This window comes from Alligator sinensis, unplaced genomic scaffold (genome assembly GCF_000455745.1).
Source record: "Alligator sinensis unplaced genomic scaffold, ASM45574v1 scaffold378_1, whole genome shotgun sequence".
Classification (NCBI taxonomy): Eukaryota; Metazoa; Chordata; order Crocodylia; family Alligatoridae; genus Alligator; species Alligator sinensis.
The window spans coordinates 420,402-446,726 of NW_005842697.1; positions in this window are offsets into that span (position 1 = coordinate 420,402).

The following is a 26,325-nucleotide window of genomic DNA, read 5'->3' on the forward strand; positions in this document are numbered from 1 at the left end:
AAAAAGCAGTCACAAGCTGGCAGAGGGTAGATTCAGACTAGACATCAGGAGGCGCTGCTTCACAGTCAGGGCGGCTAGGATCTGGAATCAACTTCCAAGCGAAGTGGTGCTGGCTCCTACCCTGGGGGTCTTTAAGAGGAGGCTAGATGAACACCTTGCTGGGGTTGTTTGACCCCAGTACTCTTTCCTGCCATGGCAGGGGGTCAGACTTGATGATCTGCTCAGGTCCCTTCTGACTCCACAAACTATGAAACTATGAAACTGTGAAGGCAGATGAGACCATCTGATGAGAGGAATCCAGGTGGGGTTCAATTAGGAGGATGTTGGGGCCCAGAGTGGGGGTCGGTGATTTATGATAACACCTAGATGCCATATGCGAGGCTTGGGCTGCGGTGTAGTGGAGGAATGGAGCTGCAGATAGCGTCCCCTGGCATCGGGGCATGAAATGGGCAGCCTCCTGCTTATTTAACATCTATTAATTAATTATAACAACAAGGTGTGGCAGATGATAACACGGGCGGTTAGCCCAGGAATGGGTGGGTGATCCACGGTTGAATCGGCCCCTAGGAGGCCTTCTGTTACACTTGGGTATGCAAATGGCCAGTTTCAAAGGAGTGCTGGAAAAAGTCTTGGTAGTGTCTAACCTAGGTGCAGTGGTTCGAGTGTTGTGCTGAGAAGCAGTTTCTAAACACTTTCTAAATGAAAGGGGCAAGAACCTATGTCCTCTGTTTCTTTGGCAAGTGTCTTGACCGCTCAGCTACTGAGGCTAAAATATAAGAGGGCTTCCCAGCTCTTGGCCTTTTTTGAGATGTTTGCTGATGTATGTATAAGGATTTTCAGGAGCAGGGTGCACAGCATCTCTGGGTTCACTGTTGTGAGGCTCTTGTTATTAAAACTGTTTCAGTGATATATAATGGAAAAAGAATGCGTCTAAAATGATCACCATCTTTTTCTGTAACAACAAAAGGATAATAGATAATCAATGAAAACTGTACAAAGAAAGTATTGAACATTACTATATACATATTCTATTGTTCTTCAGTGGCAGATATACTGTGAGCGTCTCCACTCAAACTGATTGCCATATTTGTGGCCAAGAAAATATTTTACTTCATGGTCAGATGGGTATGGACTATTTTTCCTTTCCTCTGTAGTGGGGAGCTTGGACCTCTCCCTGGGATCTTTTGAGTGTATATTAACAACCTTTGCAGCAGCAGGATATTGGCCACTGTTCTTTTCCTGCTTCATGTGTGGCAGGTTAGGGTGTTATGTTTTGGATTTTATGTCAGGGTTGACTGTGTAGTTTTGCTTACAGGTTAGACAATGGATTTTTATAGGATGGTTTGGATAGTAATGTCCTGCTTCAGGCAGAGCATTGGACTAAATAAGCTCTTGAGATCCCTTCCCTTCTCTATAACTCTGTGAGGCACAATCCTTGAAAAGTCCTACTATTCTGTGTCCATGAAAGGGAAACAGGAAAAACAGCTGCCCGTGAACACTTCCACTCTTGTTTCAGGTCTTGTTGCTTTATAAACAAGTGAACAGATAAGTTTTCTAGTGTGGTCACTTACTGGAAGAAAGCTGCTCCCCTCTTTACAGAGTCTTCTGAGGAAACTCACTTGATGGCCCCTAATTGCTATAGTACTTAAACACAACTTAGATAATAAAGCCAGCAGTTCTAGGTTATTATTCTTTTAATGGTGGATCTGAGAAAACCTACCCACAATACTCAATATACCTTACTATAAGTGATAGTAGATACAATGCACAAGAAGGGGTTACATATACAAACTTATGTAGTTCCTGCTTGACTAGTGCATAGCCTAATAATGTGCATGCTCAGTATTTGTACATATGTTTACGCATCCTATTGCAGTGGTAATATAATTGCAAATTGCATGTATGCCATGGCTGAGTAACTACAATTGGATGCATAAATGGCAGAAAAATTCTGTTCCAGGAGACTCAAACTGAAAGAATTCAATGTGAATTTGTATCCTCTTTCTTCCAAAAAACAAACAAACAAACAAAAAAAACCTGACTAAAATCTTTTGGACTCTTTGCATTTTCTACATAAAATGCTGATATTATATATTTCCTGCGTATACTATATCAATGGCTCACTTCATTGCCATCAAAGAAAGCCCCACTTACAATCTGATAAGTACTTCTGAACAATGAAATGGATAAAATTAATGGAAGCTAACAATGAACACTCTCCACATGAAGTCATTTTAGAACTGAAGTACAAAGAATAGTTTATCCCACTTTGCAGATTACAATGGATCACATCATAGTATATTTTATGGCATGCAGGCCTTTTAGAATGGATATAACAAATTGGAATTACAGAGTAGAATTATAATATATGCGCATTTGTGTTTTACTTTTCTAAGTTATGACCTCTAAAGCTCTTTATCCAGCTTTCCATTTTAAAAAAAAATCTATATTTTAAGAGTAATGGGCATTTACTAATTCAGTTTGGAGGATAGTTCTCAAATAACCCCACAGAGATTTGAACAGTGCCTGGCAGAAATGATCAATAGTCCCAGATCAGGTATTGAGACATTAGTGCAATAAGAATAATATTTTTCTCCCAATTGTTTGCTTTGCTGCTACTAGCTTCTACTTACCTCACCATCTCCTTTATGATGATATCACAAGATCATTACTCCTACTTTCAAAGTTATATAAAAATTGTACTGCCAAATGGGATTTGTAACCCACTTGGTTCAGTATTTCCTGGTGACAGTTATTGATGCCAAAGAAAGGTAAAAGAATCCTCATAATGAACCATATGGAATAAGCTCCTTGTAACCAGATGGCTTGTTCCTTAAAGAGGTAGGGCTGAAAGAAACAGACAGCTCTGTTTGATTATCAAATCGAACTAGGAAAAGAAGGGGGCAGGTGGAGCCTGTAGGCTGATGGAGTTCATTTGGAAGGGGCAAGGGGGAGCGGTGTTTTTTGTGATAGTTTTAATGCATCTATATACAAAGGAAGATACGACAAAGATTTTTAAATCCTTTGGAAGGTCAGATGGTCACATGAATATATGCATAAAATCAAATGTTCTTGTAGCCAATTTTTTTCTTAGATTTTCTGTCTGAATTAATAACCCCTGGTCTTAAGGAAGTACTTGAAAAAACACTGCAGGTTGGCAAGGGTGCCCTCTAGCCTACATAATGTAGGCTGGACCTTTAGCTTAATCAATTCTATTTTTTAAGCAATACTGTGTAGCTGAGCTTGCAAATGAATTGTTTTTTTAGAGTTTTTAGAAGGTAAGATTTTTAGGAAGCAGTTTCCACTTACTTTGTTCTGTAAGAACAGTATTTTGTTCATGTTGAGGGACAAGCAAAGGTTAAAGTTGGGTTTGTGCTAGCCTAGGAGTTCTACTGTTTTATTTTGTAAGAGTAGGGGGTTAAGTGTGGAAGTTGGTTTTGCAAAAGTGCTATGACTTGGAAACACAATCAGGGGAGGATCTGGATTCATTTGAACTCCTAAGGAGAAGAAGCAACTATAGGAAAAGTATTCCGTGGTCACCTGGGGAGGAACTGGCCATCTCACTGAAGTAGCAGTTGATATTTGAGGGAATTCATTTAAGTCACTAATCAGCTTATGTTTTGAAGTGTGAAGGGTTTTATCCTTATAATATCTAGCGCACACAGTCTCTACTGCAGTAACAAATGTTGAATCCTGTCAGTCTACGGTCTCCACAAATGTCAGTCTACGGTTTTAATGATAACCTGTGACACTGACTTAAGTATGTGAGCTAAATATACTTGGAGCTCTTTAGAGGGAGAGTATTCTCTTGTATAAGGTTACATTTCTTAGTATTCAATGAAATTCAAAGCTCTCATATGATGATAGAGGATAGCAGCATTTGTTTTAAATTCTTGATATGATTTTTTTTTAAATGTACTCCTTTATCTCATCCTTTCTACCCTTAGCTGAGCTGCTGTTGGACTGTTGATATTTTAATATTTGCCTCAGTGAAAACCGGGAAACAGAAGCAGACTGACAAACACTGAAGAAGCAAAATGTTAATGATAAACCAGTGCTACTGTGCAGTAAAACAGACTGATGTCGGTGTCCCTTGTCATAGTAGGCACATAGTAACTAGATGCTATCACAATTTTCCACATCTTACTTTTTATGCCTGGGGTGGAAAAGTCACTGTTGTGTAGTATTCCATTAAAACCTTTCCCATTTCTCCAACAGTTCTAATTGTCTTGACCTGGCCATGAAGACCTTACAGCCTAAATAGACAAGATAAAGGATGAAAAAAGACAAAAGAAAGCAACTTTTTTTAAGGTTACACAGCAGGTCAGTAGTGGACATGGAACTAGAATTTAGGACTCCCAAATCCCAGCTTAATGTGCTATTAAGCTGATTATATGATTCAATTACTAAAATCATTCCACCAAATTTGGTTTTCTTAATTTAGAGAAAACTTGCATTATCATAGATCTAAAACCTAACAAAAACATATTTCTTCCCCAAAAGATGAGTTTAAATATGGAGTTATTTTTAAGTATACTTTATGCACAGTTTCCCATAAACCCTGCTGACTGTCAATCATCTTGTTCATGAAATAATGACTGTATCTTAGGACAAAAGGGAATTTGAGTTTATTAGGCTTATGTATACTTCTTGTTGAGTGAGCAAGAAGCACCTCAGATTAGTATGATACTGCAATTCTTAACTAAATATGCAAATATTAAATAAATTACAAAGAAAGAAACTTTTTGAACTTGAAAAGGAGGTTTTCTTTTTTTTTTTAATCAAAATGTTGGTTTTTTTAAAATCTTGTGTCAAAAACATCTTTCCAGCAATTATTTTATCTCTGTCTCTTTAACCCTTCTTTTGGTCTGAATGGTCCAACCTTGCTGATTACCAAAATTCTGTTTCTTAGGCTTCAGAACATTATGATTTAATATTTTGTTCTGAAGCTGAATTTGTGTTTGAGACACTGTAGGCAAACAAGAAATAGAAACAATCATGGGTCACATTATGATGTCCCAGTGACCCTGATCAATGTTAGTCTTACAAAGATTCTGGTCATGTTTTGTACTGTGCTCCTTGGATATCTTACACAATTAATTCCTATGTTCATTTGTACACTGTGAAGAAAACTTACCTGAGTTGGTGCAGAGGTGGCAGGGAGGGCCAGAACATCAGCCCTGATGGACAACACCACGGTTGGCATTAGGCAGGGTGTAGGGGAGGTGGAGACCTGAGAAGAAATACCATGAGGATGACCGAGGGAAAGTACCAGGGGAGGCAGGACCAGACATTGTCTTCCTGATAGGAAACTATTTACCATCAAAGACATGGCAGGGGAGACCCCTGGGGGAACTGAACTGAGGTCGCTCCCAATAGCCTGGCTGTGCAGCCCAAAAAGCCATGGCAAAGTTTGAGAAGAACCCAAATGCATGACTTTTGGGGGATAGGCATGGAAGGTTACAACTTGGTGCATTGGCCGGGAATGGTGACACAAAGGTTACCCTGGAGGCCAATACAGCGATGGGGGTGAACATAAATCATGAGATTGATTTGCTAGGTCAAACGTTGCATGCGGTATTGAAGCTGCTGGAGATCCAACAGCAACAAGCCATATAGCAACAGGAGTGGATGAATTGAAACTGGACAGCTTTCCAAATGCATTGTATGACACTTGAAGATGACATAGAAGCCATCGAATCATTTGAGAGGATGACAATCCAGACAGGGCTGGACAGGCTACAATGGGCTAGCCAGCTGGGGTCACTAGTAGTGGGCAAGGCACAGGCTGCTTATCGGGCCTTACTGCAGGAGGAAGTCTATGACTATGAAAAGGTTAAAGTGGCCATATTACAGTGGTCAGAGCTCACCCCAGACCACTATTGTAAGTTATTCTGGGCCTGAAAGAGCAAGGAGGACCACAGACCCAGGAATTTAATGCAGTTACTAAAAGATCTTTTGGATAAATGGGTCCCACCAGGGAAGGTAGATTAAGCAGCCCTGGTGGACCAGATCCTGCTTGAACAGTTCATAAAAGATCTGGAAGAGGACACTCAGCTATGGGTATGCTGGCACCTTCCTCAGACGGCCACTGAAGCCTTAAGAATAGTGGAGGCCTTCACTGCCTCAGAGGGGGAACCGCTTAAAGAAAATAAATATAGAAGTGCGGGGATTACCCCTAAGGAGGACGAGCCCCAGTAGGGGCCCATGCACCATGTCAGGCAAGGAATCATATGCTATCATTGCGGAAAGACTGGACATGTTTCTTGAGAATGAACCCTAGGGGCCACAGAAAGATGGAGACCCACTAGAGAGGCTACAGGGTTGAAGGAATGACATGACACCCATGAACTGATCAAGGAAATGAACTGTAGTTTTGGACACAGTGAAGAAGTAGAGTGGTGGGACCATCCCATGGTGACTGCGTGGGTGGCAGGTAAGCCACTTCAGGCCACACTGGACATCAGTTGCTCCCAGATGCTAATACAGGCAGGGGCAATCGCTGAAACCATTATCGAATGGTGTACCCCAGTCAGGACGCATTGTATACGTGGCAAGATGGAGCAATACAAAAGGGGCTTTGTGGATGTGAGGATCGCCAGTCACAAGGGCAAATTACGCATTGGGTTTGCCTGTCCAGAATGTCAGAGGGTCTGAGAGAGACCATCCCCACAGGCACCATTATAACCGATGCCACTCATTGAGGTACCCTTTGATTGAATAGCACTAGATGTAGTGGGGCCCTTAACAAAGAGTAGCTCCAGGCACCAATATATATTAGTCATCTTTGACTATGCTACTCACTACCCAGACACAATACCACTGAGATCAGCAATGGCCCCACGAATTGTAGAGGAATTATTAAAATAGGTGCCCCAGGTGGGAGTTCCAAGGGAGATAATTACAGATCAGGGGATGAATTTTATGTCTGGAGTTATACAGGCCATGTGTCAGCTGTTGAGGATATGGCAACTCCGTACCTCAGTGTACCGCCCGCAGACTAACGGGCTGGTAGAACACCTAAATGGTACAATTAAATGAGAGACATCCCGCTGGCATCCATGAGGCTGTCCCCATTTGAATTAGTATATGGCCATAAACCACGAGGTCTGTTGCAAGGGTAAGAGAGGAATGGTAAAACATGGGTTGACCAAAAGTTGGGGTACAATGCTACCAAGAGAAAATGATAGAATGGCTGGCAAAAGCTAGACAGCTCATTCAGGAGCACTTGGCCAAGGCCCAGCAGAAGCAACGGCGGGAGTATGACAAAGGGGCTCACACTAGAGATTTTCATGTCAGAGACAAGGTCCTCATACTATTCCCCACTACAGCTGGTAAGTTGTTGACGTGATGGCAAGGCCTGTTTGAGATTGTACGGCAAGCTGGGCCTGTGGATTATGAAGTACATCACTCTGGGCATAGAAAAGAGTGCCAAATCTATCATGTCAACTTGTTGAAGGCGTGGTGAGAGCCAGAGGGTTGGCTGTTGAGCCCAGAAGACTCATGGGAGGAATTAGGACCCAAGGCAGGGGAGTTGCTGGAAGGGCAGGAACCAGGTGGTCAACCAGCGTACAGCCCAGAGCTCAATGCTCAACAACATGACCAGTTGAGGAGGTTGGTGGCAAAGTTCAGTGAAGTGTTTGATGAAAAGCCAGGCTGGGTCCAAAGAAAACAGATCCATACACCGAAAGGGACCGTCGTGTGAGAGAGGTGAAGGCTCCTCCCCCATCACTGGCAAGAGAATGAACAGTCCTTGGTGAAGACTGACGGTAATAGTGCCAAAGAAGAATGGTATGCTCAGGATATGCATCGATTTTCAGAACATTAACGAAGTCGCCAGATTCGATGCCTTCCCCGTGCCACATGTGGAGGAGTTGCTAGACCGGATAGGCTGGGCTCGGTATATCTCCACTATTGACATGGCCAAGGTTGTATTGGCAGATCCCCATGGCAGAAAAAGACCAGCCGAAAATGGCCTTCAGCACTCCCTGGGGGCTGTTCAAGTTTATGAGAATGTCTTTTGGCCTGCATGGAGCTGAAGCAACCTTTCAATGGTTGATGGACCACATTCTAGCCCCACATATGATGTACACAGCCACATATATTGATGACATAGTAATTTACTCGCAGACATGGGACCAGCACTTATGCCACGTAGGGGTGGTGCTACAAATACACCAGGTGGGCATGATGGTCAACCCAAAAAATTGTACCTTAGGGGTGCAAGAGATGAATTATTTAGGGTTTAGAGTAGGGCAAGGTAGAATACGCCCTCTAGCTAGTAAGATAGACATTATAAAAAGATACCCACCTCCAGAGATGAAGCGATAGATGTGGGCTTTTCTAGGATTGGCAAACTATTATAGGCGGTTCATTCCCTGCTTCATGGAAAAAACTGCGGCACTAATGGATGCCATAAGAGGGAAGGTACAGGGCTCTATTGGATGGACTCCTAAAATGGAAAGAGGGTTTGAAGACACAAAGAGAGATTTGTGTAGCAAGATAGTCGTCATAGCACCCAATTTTTCTAAAACTTTCATCCTGCAGGCAGATGCCTCTGAGACGGCCGTGCATGCGGTGCTTTGCCAGAAGCAAGAGGGCATAGAATACCTGATCACCTATGCTAGCCAGAAATTAAATGATGCAGAAACCAGGTATTCTACCATCAAAAGGGAGTGCCTGGCCATAAAGTGGGTGGTACATTATTTTAGATATTACCTAATGGGGCGAGAGTTTGATTTAGTTACTGAACATGCCCCTTTACAATGACTGAATAAATTTAAGCATGATAATGCCCAAAAAATGCAGTGGGCATTGTCGTTACAGCCATTTAAGTTTAGAGTGAGATATCAACCAGGGACGACTAACTGTGTTGATGATTTCCTGTCAAGGTGTGTCAAGAGAGAAAGAATGGATGGCAAGATGCCCCAAGGCAACTTAAATGAGGGGGGGGGTATGTGGAGAAAATTTACCTGAGTTGGCGGAGTGGTGGTGGGATGCCGTGCCAGCAGCTGATTGCGGCGAGAGTGAAACGTGGCGGCTGGAGCTGCCATGGGTGAAGATCAAAGGGAAAACCCATGGTGGAGCCAGGAGGAGCTGGGAATGGCTCCTGTATCTGCCTGGGCGTGCTTTATAAAAATGCGATGGGGCGATTGGCCAGGCAGATACCCGGCACCAAGATAAAATGCCCGGCAGGAAGGAAGCCAGGGCGACTGGAAGCAGTGTCCCCAACTGGCTCAGAGGAGTCAGGACACTCCTGATGAGGGGATGTGGTGGCTCCCATGGAAGGGGAGTGCAACGGGGACACCAGGCCAATGAGGGCCCAAGGAGTCGCTCACGAGGCTGGAGTGGATGGAGGACAGCGGCAGCAGTGACTGGGACACTAGCAGAAGCAACCGGGATGGAACTCTGACATGGACAACAGACAGCAGGTACTGGACCCGGGGAGGAAATGACGTGGCAAGTGGGGTTGAAGCCTGGGCGGAATCAGATGCCGTGTAAGCTCGGAGCACAGAGGGGCCGTGGGAGACGCTCGGTAAGGATACCATCAGTGGTCAATGACCGCAGCTCCTAAGGGACTGAGTGCCAGGGAGGGCCAGAACATCGGCCCTGATGGACAACACCATGGTTGGCATTAGGCAGGGTGTAGGGGAGGTGGAGCCCTGAGAAGAAATACTGTGAGGATGACCGAGGGAAAGTACCAGGGGAGGCAGGACCAGACATCGTCCTCCCGATAGGAAACTATTTATCATCAAAGACGTGGCAGAAGAGACCCCTGGGGGAACTGACATGAGGTTGCTCCCAATAGCCTGGCTGTACAGCCCAAGAAGCCATGGCAACGTTTGAGAAGAACCCAAACGCACGACACTCGGGGGATAGGCACAGAAGGTTACATACATGTAAGCCTTGAGGCTAGCGCAGAAAATGAACTTGTGGGTATGATCCTGGATCTATACCCTCAGTGCCTTACCTCATTGCAATACAGTTCATAGATTCTTGCAGAATTTCTGTTTTTCCAAACCTTTACAATCATCATGATCAACTGATGTCAAGGAATGAGTCTCCTTGATCCTTGGTGGGAGAGCAACACTGGCAAAATTTATATTGCAAGGACTGATCACAGAGGAAGCAATCAATGTCAAGACATATGTATGAAATAAACCTGAGTAGAAGGATTTTTATCATTATAATAGGGTTCAGAGAAACAATAGGGACTAATTCTGTTAGCTTCCATAGTTCCTTGCTTCCATAGTTCCTCACTTGAAGTCAGTGGAATTAATTAAGGGTACAAACAAGTGTTCACCATGCCCAATCTAAGTCAGGTAAACCTAGCCTGGGAATAGAATGCACAGCCATTCATTGCTGCCAGGGGGTGTCGGAAGAACACAGCTCTGCAGCTGTGGTGAGTGAGTGGGCTTTCCCAGCCTTCTCCAAGAGCATGCAGGCAGTCACTAGATTTGATTAACCCCTTTCTATATTGGGTTAACCCTTTCTCAGTCTAAATTAGTGTGCTTCATGAGGCAAACTAACTTAAATTGGGTGGGCTATTTTTGGGTCAAGTTATACCTGCTAAGTGCCTGCAGAAGTGGGCATTTAGACTGACCTAACCCTGTTTAGGTCAATCTAAGTGTAGTGTTTGTATGTACCCACAAAGATTAAGGGGGTAGGTTTGGACTATTGATTCAAATCCCTATGCTCTGGCTATAAAAATTGTCAATCCACCTAGAAAGTATCCTATTCTATGTGAATTTTTTGAGGTACAACCCCACAGGGCTTTATTTTGCAACCTTTATTCATGCTGAGGGCTTACATGCAGAAGGAGTTCTTGGTATGCAATATAATTGAGGTCCTGATAAAAATACACATGAGATGTCCAGATTTAGGGAAATACCTAATTGAAGCAGAAAAATTAAGGTAAAACTGTCTCTGTGGCTCAGTAAATGTATAATATCTGTATTCTGGCCAGAACTATTATTTCAGTATAAGCTAGCTTAGTTCCATATGAAATAAGGGCTAGAACGTGCTGCTGTGGTTTAATGTAGAAGACATCCACATTGGACATTTGACCTAGAAATTAATGAAGACAGAAGACTAAGGGGAAATAAATGCGGGTGCATCTGCTGCCTCTGCAATTTGGTAGATACTTTGTTTTGTTGATCATTCAAATTATTTCTAATTATTGTCGTGCTGTCTAATGTATGCCAGCAGCTGAAGCAGTGAATAAGCATTTGTGAAATTGCAGCTTGAGTTGCATTTAAAACAAGAACTCTTTCTGTTTTCTCAGCTGCTGCTAGATTCAGTAACTCTACCAGATGTCATAATTAAACTGTCTTAGGCTGGAAGGCTTTGGAAAATGTGAGAGGGCAGACATATTTAGAATTTCAATTGTTGTATCAGTACATCTCAAAGTTAGCTATCCATTTTGATAGAACTTCCTTAAAAAAAAAACTATTGGAGGCCCATGTGAAAATGAAATGTAAACTCTTGTTAAACATGCTCTAATTGTTACAGATGCCTATAGGAGGATAAATAGAAACTTGTTCTCACTACAGGCAGGTGCTAAAGGATATAGGGAGTTTCCTACTTCTTTCTATGATATTTCATCAACAGGAGTTTAGAGCCAGCTACTGCAAGGGAGCTTGGCTAGTGAAGGTGTGGGTAATATATGGAACATCTTATACTTTTGGCTAAGTACAGACATTGGTGGGGGGGAGTATTAGGGGGAGGTTAAATTGATTCAAAATGGTAGCCTGATATCAGGTAAGTTAGGATGGGTGGGGATAGCTGGTGGGGTCCAGCAGGCAGGAGGGGATCGGGGGTCTGCTGGGGAGGTGCAAACCATGGGTGGGGGTTGAGAGGTCTGGCTGGAGGGGAGCAGCGGGGGCAAGGGGCTATAGGGGTGGGGGCAAAAAATAGTTCAGTGTGGTGGGGGGGAAAAGAGCAGCCCTGGGCTGGAGCCAGTGGCTAGGTTTTACCAGCCCTGTGGCTGTGCGGGGAAAGTGTACAAAAGTTCCATGCACCAGTTTGGCTTAAATTGAATGTTTGATACTACATAGATCCAAATTTATCTTAAACTGGGTTATGCAATTTTTAGAACTGTTTGCGTGCATGGAACTTCTGTACATGTACAAGTTTAGACTGATTGCCAGTCACTGAGTCTGGGTCTGCAAGTGTAAGGTCAGCACCAGGATGAGCTAAGTTTAAATTGGACGTCCATTTTGAACCCAATTTAACCACCCCAAATGTCCCAAATGGTTTTCTTTCATGGAAGTAATGACTGTGGGTTGGGAAGCATTTTTTTGGCAAGATAAGGATAGATAAAATGTAGATATAGATAAAAAGTTTTACTTTACTTTATTTATTGTATTTATATGACTCCCTTCTTGAAAAAGGCTCAAAAAGGCTTAACCTAAACATAGTTATAGATACAGATATAGATACACCCTAATTCTGTTTATACTAATAAATAAGATGACATGACTAAGCAACATCCTCCCCCAAGTCCCTAAATTCAGAAGCAAATCTAGCTGATTCCACCCTCTCCCATTCCCTTGATTTCCCCCCTCCCCCAGCCAGGCAGCAGAGGGAAGCCTTCCTTGGTCAGTAAGAAAATATATATGTATTTGTATCTATATTTACTTTTAGTGTAAGTCTTCTTGAGCCTTTTTCAGGATGGGAAGCATATAAATCTAATAAATAAAATTCAATTTTTACCTACATCTACACTTGATTTATTTGTATCTTGCCAAAAGGATTTTTCAATTTTAAATGGCTTTTTTGAGTATTTTGTGATAGTGTTGTAGTCATGATGGTCCAGAAGTAGCATTTGTTTGAGATGAGGTTCTATTTATATATATTAGATCACTTTTAGAGTTGGGAGAGATGTTAGACAAGCTTTCAGGCCCAATATGGCCTTTCTCAGTATTAAGTATTTTGTCTACATGCATACTTTCACACTTTATTTGAATTATGTTACATATGCATATTATATATTTACATTGTATGCATTTCTTCAATTTTTTCTCCCATCCTTCTGGTTATTTAAGCTTCTTTGTCCTCATTATGATCCTAAATGAATCAGCAAGTGCCTACCACTACTAAAATATAGACTACTTTGAGTCCTTGTCAAATTGCATTTTTTATCTTCTTCTTAATAAAAACCTACATCTCTTTAAACTCTCATCTTCATTTCTTAACATATTTTAATACTTACATTTTATTATATATGCTTGTCTTTGGTATTTTGAATATTAATGTTACTTTTTTTAGATTTAATAGTAAATTGCAAGTCATGATTTTGATTTGTTGGAAGTTAACTGATTCATAAAATATCTTTGACAGACATATCAGTAGGTATAAGATCGAACATTATATAAGTTAAAAGGAGTGATATGAAGAAAAAATTATATGTTAAAGCTTGACTTGGTACCAGTTTACAATACAGATAAAGAAAAGGTTGCTTTTCCCTAGGTATTTAATTTTTCAGATCAAAAAGAAAATGTTGTTTTAATGGCATGGGATACTTTTTGCTAAGAGAAAATGAACCTGTTTCTTAGATTGTAAGGGGAGTTCAAAATCAAACAGGGAATGCTGTTTATTTCATGTTCACAGCTTTAGGCTTGCCTGTGCAATCCAAAACAATTACTCGCTATGGGAAAGATTGTGAAGAGAAAGGTCATACATGAAATCATTCACTACAGGAAAAAGGGAAGGTTGGCTAAATTTGATATTTTGCTGTTCTTCTTTTGGTTATACTTCTAGGCTGGAAAATGATTATTTCTAGTTTTTCCTTTACTGGCTCTGAATTGCTTTTCAATGAAGGGAAAGAATAGATTGTGAAGAACTCTACTGTCAATGAGCATCATAAAATTTCTCAGTGGAAAGGAGAAAAATGGAACTTAGTGAAAACAGGAGGGAAAGTGTATTCTTTTCCATAAAGGCAATAAAATAACCTTTGCATAATAGAATGAGGCTAGTGCCCCAAACTAGCACAGAGATCTGTGCAAAAGGACCTTTTTGTACTAATAGATATGTTGAGTCAATGAATCTCTGGATAATTGTAGGATTTGCCTTAGTGGTTCTCAGTGTGGGACTGTGGCCAACATTATAAATGCAAAAAGAAAAGAGTGAAATTGTGAGAGTTAAATCCTAGAACTATTTAAATCAATAGTAGGTTTGCCATTGACTCTAACAGAACCAGGATTTTGCCCCAGTGGTCTGTGTCTTAGTTCAGCTTGTTTAGCTACAAAGTAGCTGCAAGCCTACAAATTTTAATGATATAACTATAGAGCCTGAACATCCTACAGCTGCATGAATATCTAACTTTTCAGTTTCCTGGTAGAACTGAAAAATAAGGGAGGGAATTCATTTTCCATCAAATCAAAGCAAAACATTTTGGATTGTCCACTGTAATGAAAATACATTTAAAAATTCCATGAAATTGAAATTGTATTTGATACAAAATGAAAACATTTGTTTTGCTTTCATGCCTTTGAATCATTTTATTAATTTAAAATTGATGTGAAATACTGTTTCAAAATAAATGCTGTGCTTTATATATATCAAAACACAACATTAATTTTCAAAGGTGTTCATGCTTTTCAGATGAAACAATATGACAAATCTGACACAAATTAATTATATTTCAGGTTAACTATAATGTACATTTTTTGTTATAAAAAATGTCCATGAATTTTCATGCAGCTCTGGAACAGTGGGTATTTAGGGAAAACTTGTGCCAGGGGATTTTGTTGCATACCTTCCAATTTTGTGTTTTCCCTAAACAACTCTCCAAAACTTGCCTTCTTGCCATGCAGAATCTCTGTCTTGTTTTAGTTCTATGTCAACAATTTGTCAATAGAGGATTTATATAATGCAAAACACATTTTTGACATAGTGCATGTTTTTCAAATAAAAAGTTGGCCTTTAAAAAAATTATATAACCAGTTAATTAATAACATTAGAACAAGGACATTTTTACTAACTACACCACATGTGTATGTGTATGTGAATGTGGTGAATTTGGTCCCTGAGCACCCACTAGGTCAGGATTTGGCAACCATAGAGCTTTGTAGTCCATATTTTGTCAAATGAAATTTAATATGCACTTGGCATGCACCCCAGTCCCATTCAGATGTGCAACTATTTTACATAAAATCAGAGGCATTAAAAAGACCAATGCCCATTGTTATTAGTTACACCTCCCTTGAGAGTCAAATGCTTTAAATCTTCTGTTTTACTGATCAAGTATGCAGTGGGATTCCAGACAGTGATGCATCAAGGAAAGACTAGTTGTGAGTAGTATTTTATAAATGGAAGGGTGGCACCTTAGAGACTAACTGGTTCAGGAAGTCATGAACTTTTGTAGGCGACAACCTATTTACTTAGTCTACCGGTTACCTTCTAAGGTGCCACCCTACTCGACCATCTGCCTAGCTTCAGGTAAAATATGGCTAACCACCTTTTAAAACATGAAAGAATGAGGACTCTGAAGTACTTCTGATAGTACACTTGATTTATGTATTTTTATTACCTAAAATAGACTTCCAAAAAAATCTGTACATTGTTTTCAGTTGTAAAGTGACATAAATGAGCCATGAAGTGTGAATAAGATAATCTTGTATTAGAGATTCATTTTGACTTTACCTTATGTATCGCAATATACCAGTGGAAGAAATCCTACTTTTCTAAAATTGCACTTTTCAAAGAATATACCGCTCTAGCTCAACATAAACCAACTTTCTTTTGTACTCTTGGCTTTATAATGAATCATAACAAAAGAGGTGTAAGATCTGTATATATGACCATTTTCTATGTTAGATTATGTTTTTTACTATGGAAGGAAGACAAGCGGACACATCAGTGGAAGTATTTTTGAACAGCAAATTGTAAGTTAACAAGCGCATGGGGAGAGCAGTGAGTCTCATTCATATAACCATAATACCTTGTAATAGTTAACTGTAGAGAACTACAGATGTATTAATGCTCTCAGTCTTAATTGAATCTCTACTACTAGTCATCAACATGAACAAAACCCTTTTATGTCAGTCTTCCTTAATTTGTCAACATTTGAGTCAGAAATCCAAGAGAGATTTTTAAAAAAACTTTAGCATACAAATATTTTTTTAAAATGGTGAAAGGTATGTGTCTGAGCATATGAAACATTTGTCAAGGTTTCATCATCACAAAAAAGCAACATGCCACCAGAAACTGAAACCCCCTCCCCCACACCCCCATGGGTTTACACATGTAGACCACTTGTTCATCTTCCACCTTGCAGAGTGCCCCCTTGATGGCCCAGCAAGAGACAAACACATTCACACTTTGTTGCAAGGTGAAGTGCCCAATTCAATGTGACAAGCACCAAGATCAAGAAGTTGGAGGCATCATCAGACCTGGTCTCTGTGAGCTGATTTCTGCAGCTTTTCAGACTTGCCATCCTGACCTGGACCAGCAGGAAATTGGCTAGACAGCTCATACTCCCCTTGACTGTTTGGTATGAGATAGAGCAGATATATAGTGTCTCAGATAAGTAAAAGTCCAGTGCACAAAAAAAGGGTGCTGAGGGCAGCAAAAAATTGCTAAAAAGGAAGATTGTTTCATTAAAGATTTAGTTTAATGTTTTGTCTTTGCTACAGATGTGCCATCTTTAATATATCATTAATTTTCAGCCAAAGGAAAAATAAGAATTTTTTTCTGGTTATTCAGATTTTTAGTCAACTTTTTTGGAAATAAAAACGTAAACTGGTTTTGTTGTTGTTATTGTTTGTTGCATCATGTATGTATGTATGTATGTATGTATAATGAAGCTACATCATACATGGCATAACCATATACATTTAGGATCTACTTTAGTCTTAAACTTCAGCTTTCCTCCAGCCCTCCCTAAAAAGAGGAGGTTAATTAATGCAGTCAGAATTTCTAGTGAGAAATCATATCACCATCTTGTTCTCTGAAAAATGTCCCTCAGCTTTATTCAGTTTTTCACAGGCAATGAAATGGTCTGTTTAGGTTTGAGTTACACCATTCTTGAAACAGACTATCACCATTTTATCAGAAAGTACATTTATGAGTCACCAAACCTTACAGTATTACCCGAGAAAGTTATACTCAAACTGTTTGGAAACAAAGGAAAACTGTGTTGGAGAACTTATAATAAAAGAACTTATGCAGTAGCTACTTTATTGCAGGCAATTGCCATATTTTCTCGCATATAGTCTGCGGGTTATACAAGTTTTTATATTTAAAAGGGATGGGTGCAGGCTATACAAGGGTGTGGGCCATGCAGACCCCTTCATGCCCAGCGGCACCTCCCCTCTGGGCCTGGGTGGGCTGGGCTGCACCGCTGCCACCACAGGGGCCGGGGTGGGCTGGGCTGCGCTGCTGCCGCCACAGGGGCCGGGGCGGGCCGGGTTGTGGGGCCGCCGCCGTGGGGGGCGGGGGGGGGGGGGCCGCCGCTGCGCCCGCCACAGGGGCCGGGGCGGGCCGGGTTGTGCTGCCGCCGCCGTGGGGGGCGGTGGCGCGGGTGGGCTGGGCCAGGCCATGGTGGGACCTCGCCCTCTGTCTCCTTCTCACCTGGGGGCGCCGCCGCCACAGCCACCGCCTGCCGGGGCATGTCATGGATGCCAGCCGAGACCAATGCGTGGGGCAACGAGTGGCTGGGTAAGGAGCGGTTGTTACCCACCCCCCAGTACCGACACTATCAGGTGCGGGGAATACATGGGTGTGTCCTATACATGGACTATTTTCCAAAAATACAATTTTCCGCGGGTTATACATAGGTGTGGGTTATATCCGTGTGCGGGCTATATGCGCGAAAATACGGTACATGCCATATACAATGGTAACATCATAATTTTATTGTCTGGTATTTTCTTAGCTATCCTTTAATAAAAATCTGTTGGTTGTTTTGACCAAAACATGTCTTGCTTGTATTAATTTGAGAACCTCCTAACTTGACTTCAGCTGGGCTGTTTATAAATTTCAGTGCTTCTGTGTTACTGAAGTATAACTCAGCATTACAATTCATTTGAAATAAAAGCAAAAAATATTTTGTAAAAATATCCTAGGATTTATAAAAAGGGCCATAAAGGAAGAATCTAGCAATCTATTGATTAGGTTTGCTAGCATCCTAGAGGGAAGGAACACATTTGTAGTAAGAAAGGTAAAAATGCAATATGCATGAACCACTTAAGTACTTGAAGAAGAGGAAGATGAAGAAAACTTAAAAGTCTGACAAGACTATCTAAATGTCGCATGATTTTTGTTCAATGGAAAAGTCTGCCTGTATTCCTATGTCCTCTCTTGCCTTACTGGACTGTAAATTATCTGGGGAGGGATTGTTTTTTTTCTCTGTGCTGGTACAGTGTTTTTCTCCACAGGGCCCTGATCTATGGTGGAATCTATTGCAATGCCAGTGATAAACATGGATCCTCATTTTCCAGAGGAAAAAAGGAGAAAATCTCCTCTTAAAAAACCTCAAATCCATATTTTTCTATCACCTATTGAAGGTGTATTAGCATCCCTGGTGAGTGGCACTGTTCTCTTATATGTTTACCATAGTTTTTGCCTTTCGGCCAATCAGTGGCATGCCGCTCCCTCCCTCCTCCCACTGCTTATTGGCCAAGAGGTACAAACTATAGCAAAAAATAAGAGATCAAAATGGTGCCACTCACTGAGATGCTGCCACACTTTTGGTATGTCATGGAAAAACACGAATTCTGTGTTTTTCCATGGTTTTCCATGGTGAATGAAAAGCTAGGATCCCTGGTGATTAAATAATAAAAAGCTGAGTAGTGAGATAATAGATCAACAAATCATTTTCCTATAAAACAAAACCCAACTAATAAGTAAAAGCACTGTTGGCAAAAATACTGTAGAAGCAGATTACTCACTTCTGAATGAATAGCCTGAGAAAGGGACTTCTGATAGGAAACTTGTGTGAAGCAGTCCACCTTAGTGGAAGAATCTTTTTTTCATGGAATATTAGATTATAAATTGCTCAAGTCTTTGTTTTTGTTTAGTTAGTATTTTCAACTGCCTTGTTATTATTATTTTTTTGTCATTAATATAGAAAACAATATCACTGTTGCTTAAACAACTGGTTGGAAAAAGATATTAGATGTTCATTCTTCCTTTTCTTGATTGAACATGCTCACTTTTCAAACTCTTGTCATGTAAACTCAATTGCAAATTCAAATTTGCCTTGAAATTAACTTTCCACAAACAATTTGTAACAGAAAACTAGATTGCTTGAACGATTGTGCTTTGAATTGCTTGATTTAATTGGGCTCCACTTCTATTTCTTGCTCTGTGTTAGTTATTAGTTCACGGACTTCCATTTGCTTTCCCCATCTATGTACTATTATATTCACTTTCTTCAAGCGCTGGTTATAACCGCACAACGTGCCACACATTCAAGAAATGAACTTTTTACTCTTGTCACTTGTTTAGCCTATGCAACAACATATGAAACATTTCAGTTTACTGTTTACTTTTAAAGGTATACTTTGTTTTATCATGCACTGTGGATTATCTGAAAAGACAGTAAACTATCCCTCTTTTATCAGTAAAAAGGTTGCCTAAGGTAAGCTATATGATCCTTTCAGTAATCTAAACTGAGGCAAAAATACAAGTGAGTGATTGGAAAATGGCACGTGAGCAAACTGATATTTTGATCTTGTTAAAATTCTATCATAGACCAACAAAAATAGATGCTGCAGGCTGTCGTATCATCTTTTCCAGTGGCTCACTCCCAGTTATTTAGTGTGAAGTGAGAAGAAGAATTAAAAGATCACCCAACAGAAATTAAATAACTTGATCAAATGTTATTTGTATTTGAAAAAAAAAAAAAGATTTGTTTTTCAGGCTTAGTGACAGATGTCATTTGTCTTTGTCAACACACCAATAGAGGGCTTGTCCAGACGAGTGCACACATGCCTCTTGCCCCACATCAAACCCCTTTGAGGCAGGACAAGAGGCATGTGTAGGAATGAAAAAATGTTTGCAGTGCAGGGAGAAAATTAGACCCCTGGATATCCAGGGGTCTAAAATACCCGCTCCGCAGTAGAGAGGAGTAAGGCATGGTTCAAGACCATCCCCAGAGCCACCAGGGTGTTGGTCCTCCAAAAGAGACTTTCTGGTTTCGGCCAGAGCATCTCTTTGGTGCTCCTGCTGCCCCCATCCCCTGCGTTATCCAAGGTAAGTACAGTGGGGGGGGGGGCGGTGCTCATGGGTGTGGGTGGGTGAGGGATGGCAGGAGGATATGGGGGGGTTGGGGAGTGGCGGATGGGGATGTCCCCGGGGCTGTGGGGGTGAGGATCTGGCCCACATCCTTGCAGTTCACTAGTCTGGCTTTGCACCAGAGTGGGTTGCATAGGTCTGGGAGGCGTATACAGGAGCCACATCTCCTGGAACTATGTGACCTGCTCTGGTGCAAAGCCAGACTAGAGAGTCACATGGGGATGGGCCAGGTCCTGACCCCTTCCTCCCCCGCAGGCACAGCAGAGCAGAGGTGGGAGCCAGTCCTGGGGCCCAGCCCGGCAGGCCCAGCCCATGGTGACAAGACCCGGCATGGCACATGGTCCCCGCATGCCATGCTGGGTCCTGCCACCTGGCCAGGCCCTTTCTATAGCTGCAGGACCTGGCCTGGCATGCTGGGACTGTGTGGAGTCGAGCTGGGTCCTGCTGGCCCTGGGGCTGCTCATGCCACCTGGCTGTGCCAGGCAGCATGAGCAACCCCAGGGCTGGCAGGATCCGGCTCAGCTCCACGAAGTCCCCACATCCTGGGCCGGGCAGCACAAGCAGCCTGAGGACCACATGGAGCTGAGCTGGGTGCTGCCAGCCCTGGGCTGGTCATGCTGCCTGGCCCGGTCTGGCATGCAGGGACCACATGGAGCAAAGCTGGGTCCTGCCAGCCCTGGAGCTGCTTGTGCTCCCTGGCCCAGCATGCAGGGACCATGTGGAGCCAAACTGGGTCCTGCTGGCCCTGGGCTGCTTGTGTTGCCCGGCACATCTGGGTAGCATGAGCAGCCCCAGGGCTGGCAGGACCTGGCTCAGCTCCTCATGGTTCCTGCACACTGGGCCAGGTCCTGCTGCTATAGGAAGGGCCCAGCCGGGCAGCAGAGTAGCTCAAAGGGTGACAGGACCCCACTGGGCCCAGCATGCGGTGACCGTGTGCTGCGCCGAGTCTTGTTGCCATGGGCCCGGCCTGGTTGGGTGGCAGAGGGATTCTAGGACCCAGCTGGGCCCTGTGCTGGGTCTTGGTGCCATGCTGGGTCCTGCCACCATGAAACTGGCCCAGCTGGTTGGCAGGAGAAGCCCCTGGGCTGGCAGGACCCATCTGGGCTTGGCACATGGTCCCCCTGTTGCTGCTGTGAAAGGTCAGTTATGGGCCCTGGGCAATTATGGGCCCTCCAGGGTGGAGCTGGTACCCTGGTGGGGGTGGCTTCCAGGGTGCCTGGGACTGTGGGCAGGGGGGCTGGGGCCCTGTGGGGGATAGGGGCAGTGGCCATCCATGGGCAAGCTGGGGCCCTGGGTGAGGAGAGGAATTCCATTGTGCTGGGGGAGAGCCTGCACCCTGTGGAGGCCAATTGACCCACCCCTCTTGATCACCCCCCTCACAAGGTCCTCCACACCCACAGTCCCCCCAACAGTTGTCCCACACCTACCCACAGACCAACCCACATCCCTCCACACACACCTACACACCCACCCGCCTTCCCCCACACCCGTTTTCACCCCCTTCATGCAAACACTACATCCTCCCATCACACACCCATCATGTGTGAAGAAAACAAAAAGTACACATCAACAAATATAGGTATTTACAATTTATTTTTTCATGATGATAGGGACACTGGTAGGCTTCCAAATTGCCTTAACATTGTAAATATACCAATAAAGCATTACCCAACTGATTGCTGTCTCTCTCTCTCTCACTCTCTCTCTCTCTCTTTCTCTCGATATATATGTGTGTGTGTCTGTGTGTGGAGGTATTTTGTTTTAACTGTGGAAGAACATGGATTTTGGGGTATTTTTAAAAATGGATTTGGGATGCTGCTGTAGCGGTCCAGCTGGCACAAGGTGTAGTGTCCCCAGGTACCAGTTGGCTGGGCCCCAAAAGCTCCTGAAAGCTAGTAGCCCTGAACTACTAGCCAGGGCAGGTTTTTGTATGGATAGGGCCATGACAGGGAAGCTTTTTATACTGCTGGGGCCAGCACAGGTGCTGGTCCTGGGGTCTAGCTCCCCCTGGCTACAGATCCGGGAGGAGCCAGGCAGGGTTATTTTGCCCCAAGTGGCATAATTTGCTCCACAACAAAGTGCATGTCCAAGCACATGTGCTGAGGCAAAAAGCCCTAGCTCAAATTTGTACCACTTCTATTTGAGCTGCTGCAGGTGCATGTGCTTGCATGTGTGGACGCGCCCAGAGAGATTATCGGTGATAGAGGTAGGGGAGTTGTGGAAATACCTTGAATAGAGATAGAATGCAAATGTTTACTTTCCATGAGGAAGAAGAAAATGGCTTCAGGAATATGGAGGCTTGGAACATTAGCAGATCTTTCAGCCTAAGTGACTAGAACCTATAATAATCTGAGTTCTGCCATTTTTCTTTGAATTGTAGTGGCACTACCAAAGTCAAATAAGAGCGGTGGATAAGACCTATCAAATTCAGTGGATTCGTGTTAATTTTCAGTTAAAAAACAATTCGTTGATTAAAATTTCTTTGCAGCATCCCAACTAGATTGTCACAAAGCTGCTCTTTAAGTGAGGTCTGAAAACAATGTAGTCGGAAGGCTGCTCGGATGTTCAAATGATTTATTTAAGTATAAGTAGGTTCTGAACTAAGTTGCTTGCCAACAAAAGGGCAATATTTGCTTTTCAAAGAGCTCCTTACTCATCATTCAAACTATTAATCCTTCATAAGATGTGTACCTTCTGATAGGATTAATTTACAATTGATATAGACCACTCACCATCCCACTCTCTCTACCTTATGAACAGAAGGTAAGACTTATGACTCTGGGCTTTTATTCATATTTTACTCACACTTCAGATACACTGAGATAACTGTTCTTCTATAGACATTTTTGTATCATTTCTCTATTGGTCACACACACCTCTTTTAGGCTAAGTACAGACATTCAAAAAGACCATGGTGGAAATATTCTAAATTACAGTTTTCTGTAAGCAGCATAGGTTAGATGGATAGAGAACAGAATACACATTGACCCTTTGGGTGGGGAGGAAGCTGACTACTTGCACTGGCTGAGGCTGGCAGGTTGGGGGCACTCCTGGATGCCTCCCCCTTTGCCCCACAGGCTCTCTGGGCTCCTGGAGAATGTCAAGCACAGGCAAGTGCAACCCCTGATTGGTTGCTGGCCATGGATGAACATGCCCCAACCCTCTGCTGTGTTATTCATCAAATGAAAGCATCTATCAGCCACAGGCAAGCAATAGGAGTGGGGAAGGGAGGCATCTGTTTTCCCATATACAAGCCCCAGCACCTGGGCACCCATGTCTCTGGGCCATGCCCCTGCACCCCAGGATGAAACTCCCCATAATGTACACACAAACTTGACACAGAGCCCAGGGGAATGCCCTGTGTTTGGGTGCACCCCATGAACCCTAACCATGCTTGCTCAGGCAAGCACCCTTTGTCTTGCTGCCTGCCTATAGCTGACAGATGCCTGTGGCTGACAGATGATGCAACAGAAGAAGGAAGCATGCTTGCCCATACTTGGCAGTCTGGTTGGGCTCTGTGGGGTTGTGGCTGAGCATGGGGGTCCTCCTGAGATCTGTGTCAGATCTGTGTGTACATTGTGGGGTGCTTAATGATGGGGTGCATGGGCATGGCCCCAGGACACAGGTGCCCAGGTGCTGGGGCTCAGGCATGGGAAAACAGATTAAGTGATCAGCTGACAGCTGGCTGGAGGCAGGAGGTGGGGCAGTGGAGAGGGTCTATTCTGACTTGGCTCTGTGAGAGCTCAGACACAGGGAGCGTGCACTCAGTTGGATTCAGCCACTGTGCACTCAGTTGGAACAGCCAAGCACAGGGGAAATGCTAGCACGCCTTCCTGTGATGGGGTGGGGAGGGGTAGTGGTAAGCTGCAAAGGAGCCTGGGATGCCAGCAGACAGTGACCTAACTTGACTCAATAGGGGAACTGGTACTGAAGTTTAATTCACTGTTCTAACCAAGAATGAGTGCACATTGATTCAGATCCATCTTACATTATGTTCCATCATTTTAGACCAGTATCTGCACACAAAACTTCTGTTCCATTATGGGTTTAGACACATTTCTGATCACTTAGACTGGTAAAAATGTAATGTTTGTACCTGGTCTCAGTCTACTTTAGCCCAAGAGCAGATATCCCACTTTTGTTTTGAGGGTTTTCAGTTCAGAACACCGCAAGAAAAGATTCCTCTCACTGGTATCAAAGTTAGAAATTTGAATCCCCTCTTGTGTTGAGCTTTGATAGCATTTAATACACAGGTAACCTGCATCTCAGGTATGAATGAAACCATAAACATCTTTTGCTGTTTGTTAAGGCTTGGAGTAGCATGTCCTGGTTTTGCCTTCAAGAAGCTAAAAGTCAGGAATCAAATAATCTCTCTGCATTTTTAAAGTAACTCTGTTCAGGGGCGAAGGTCCCCATTTCATATTCCCTAGAGCAGCCACTTTCCCAGGGAGTGAAAAATATACACATATATACACACACACATACAGTCATTTTAATTAGGCTGGAATACTCGTATATTTCCTGCCATGATCCACCTTGTAGACAAACAGAGTATTGTCATAATGACTGTATGTATAAATGGCTTTCCATGATAACAAAAGTGTCTAAAATCTTTAAAAGACATTTTAATACTTTAAAGGTTATAACAAGTAAGATAGAAAAATATGAAGTTTCTTCAAAACTCATCTTTGAGTCTGAATCCACTGGTTCTTTTCCAGTACATAATGTGTGGACTGTAGGTCAAATTAATCACTGGTCTAATTCATTGGAGTTACATTAGTGGGTGATTTGGATCTGCAGCTTGTACTCAAACTGTCTAATGGTATTTTACATTCCTAATATGTATTTTGCTGAGCTGACATTTAGTTGTCAACCAATATGCTGACACAATTGTATGTATCATGAGTTCCTGCCATCATATGTTTATATATTCCATTAAAACAATGCATGAACAATGAAGGATAGAAATAGTAAGTATATTGGAAAAGGAATCATGAATAATTAGTAAGTTCTATTCTAATGCTTATGCTAGTATCAAGCCAAAATGGCAGTACATTAGCTATTCAGTCATATTAACCTCACTGTGTATGCTGAATGTCAACCACATAATGTTAAGCAGAGTAATAGTATAATTTGTCTTTTCCAACTTCAGTTTGTTTTACAGAGAAAATAAAACCAAATATAAGAAAAGCACAGATGTGTAGAAAATAACATCCATTATTTAGTGCTCCCCATTTCTGAAAACTCTTACCCTCCTAAGCCAACCTGTTATCAGCCTTAAGTAACTGAAGATGGATGATTAAGCAAAGAACCATGAAAAAAGATGCCACTCTAGCCTGACATCTATGTGAGGTCTTCTGTTAGCTCAAAAGCTAGCGTTTTGTCATTTTTTTGAGATAGGTATATTTCCAGTAGGAAGCAACTGCAAAGTTAAATAAAATTCACAATGTCTCTATGTAGTCCCTCTGTTGTATAAGCTGCAAAATACTCATTTCATTATTAGTTAATGAAAGCATATAATGTACATGCTGTCCCCTTCCTTGGGGCTAATACAGTCAATAGAATTCTGCAACAGAAATTGGGGATGGACTGGTCTTGGGTGACCCAGGAAGCACCTTTTATTTTATTTTCCACGGTTCTAAGTCTCTTTATTGACTGTTTCTATGAGGTTGTTACTGAGCAAACTATCAAAAGGGGACAGGGGGGAAATAAGGTTATGGCTGGGATTGTGCAAATCATTTTTTTTTTGTTTGCTTGTTTGTTTTGATTGAACTGAAAAATTAAAATTTGGGTCAATCTGAATAGAAATGGCTTGGTTTTTTTTGTCACATCGAAATTGAAAACTGGAAATGTTCCTTTCAGATTTCACTTGACCTGGCAGAGTGTTTTATTAACAGTTATTACTAATAATTGTAGGTCTATCCCCTTATCTTTTTCCTGTCCCTTTAAGGTACTCATCCAGATTGTGCTGGACTTAGGAGCAAATCACTGTTGGCCCGAGGAAAGAGAGGGGATTTGAATTTGCGTTTCCCCCCTTGGCAGACTGCCCCAGTTGCTTCTCTATTGGATACAGAGTCTTAAGTC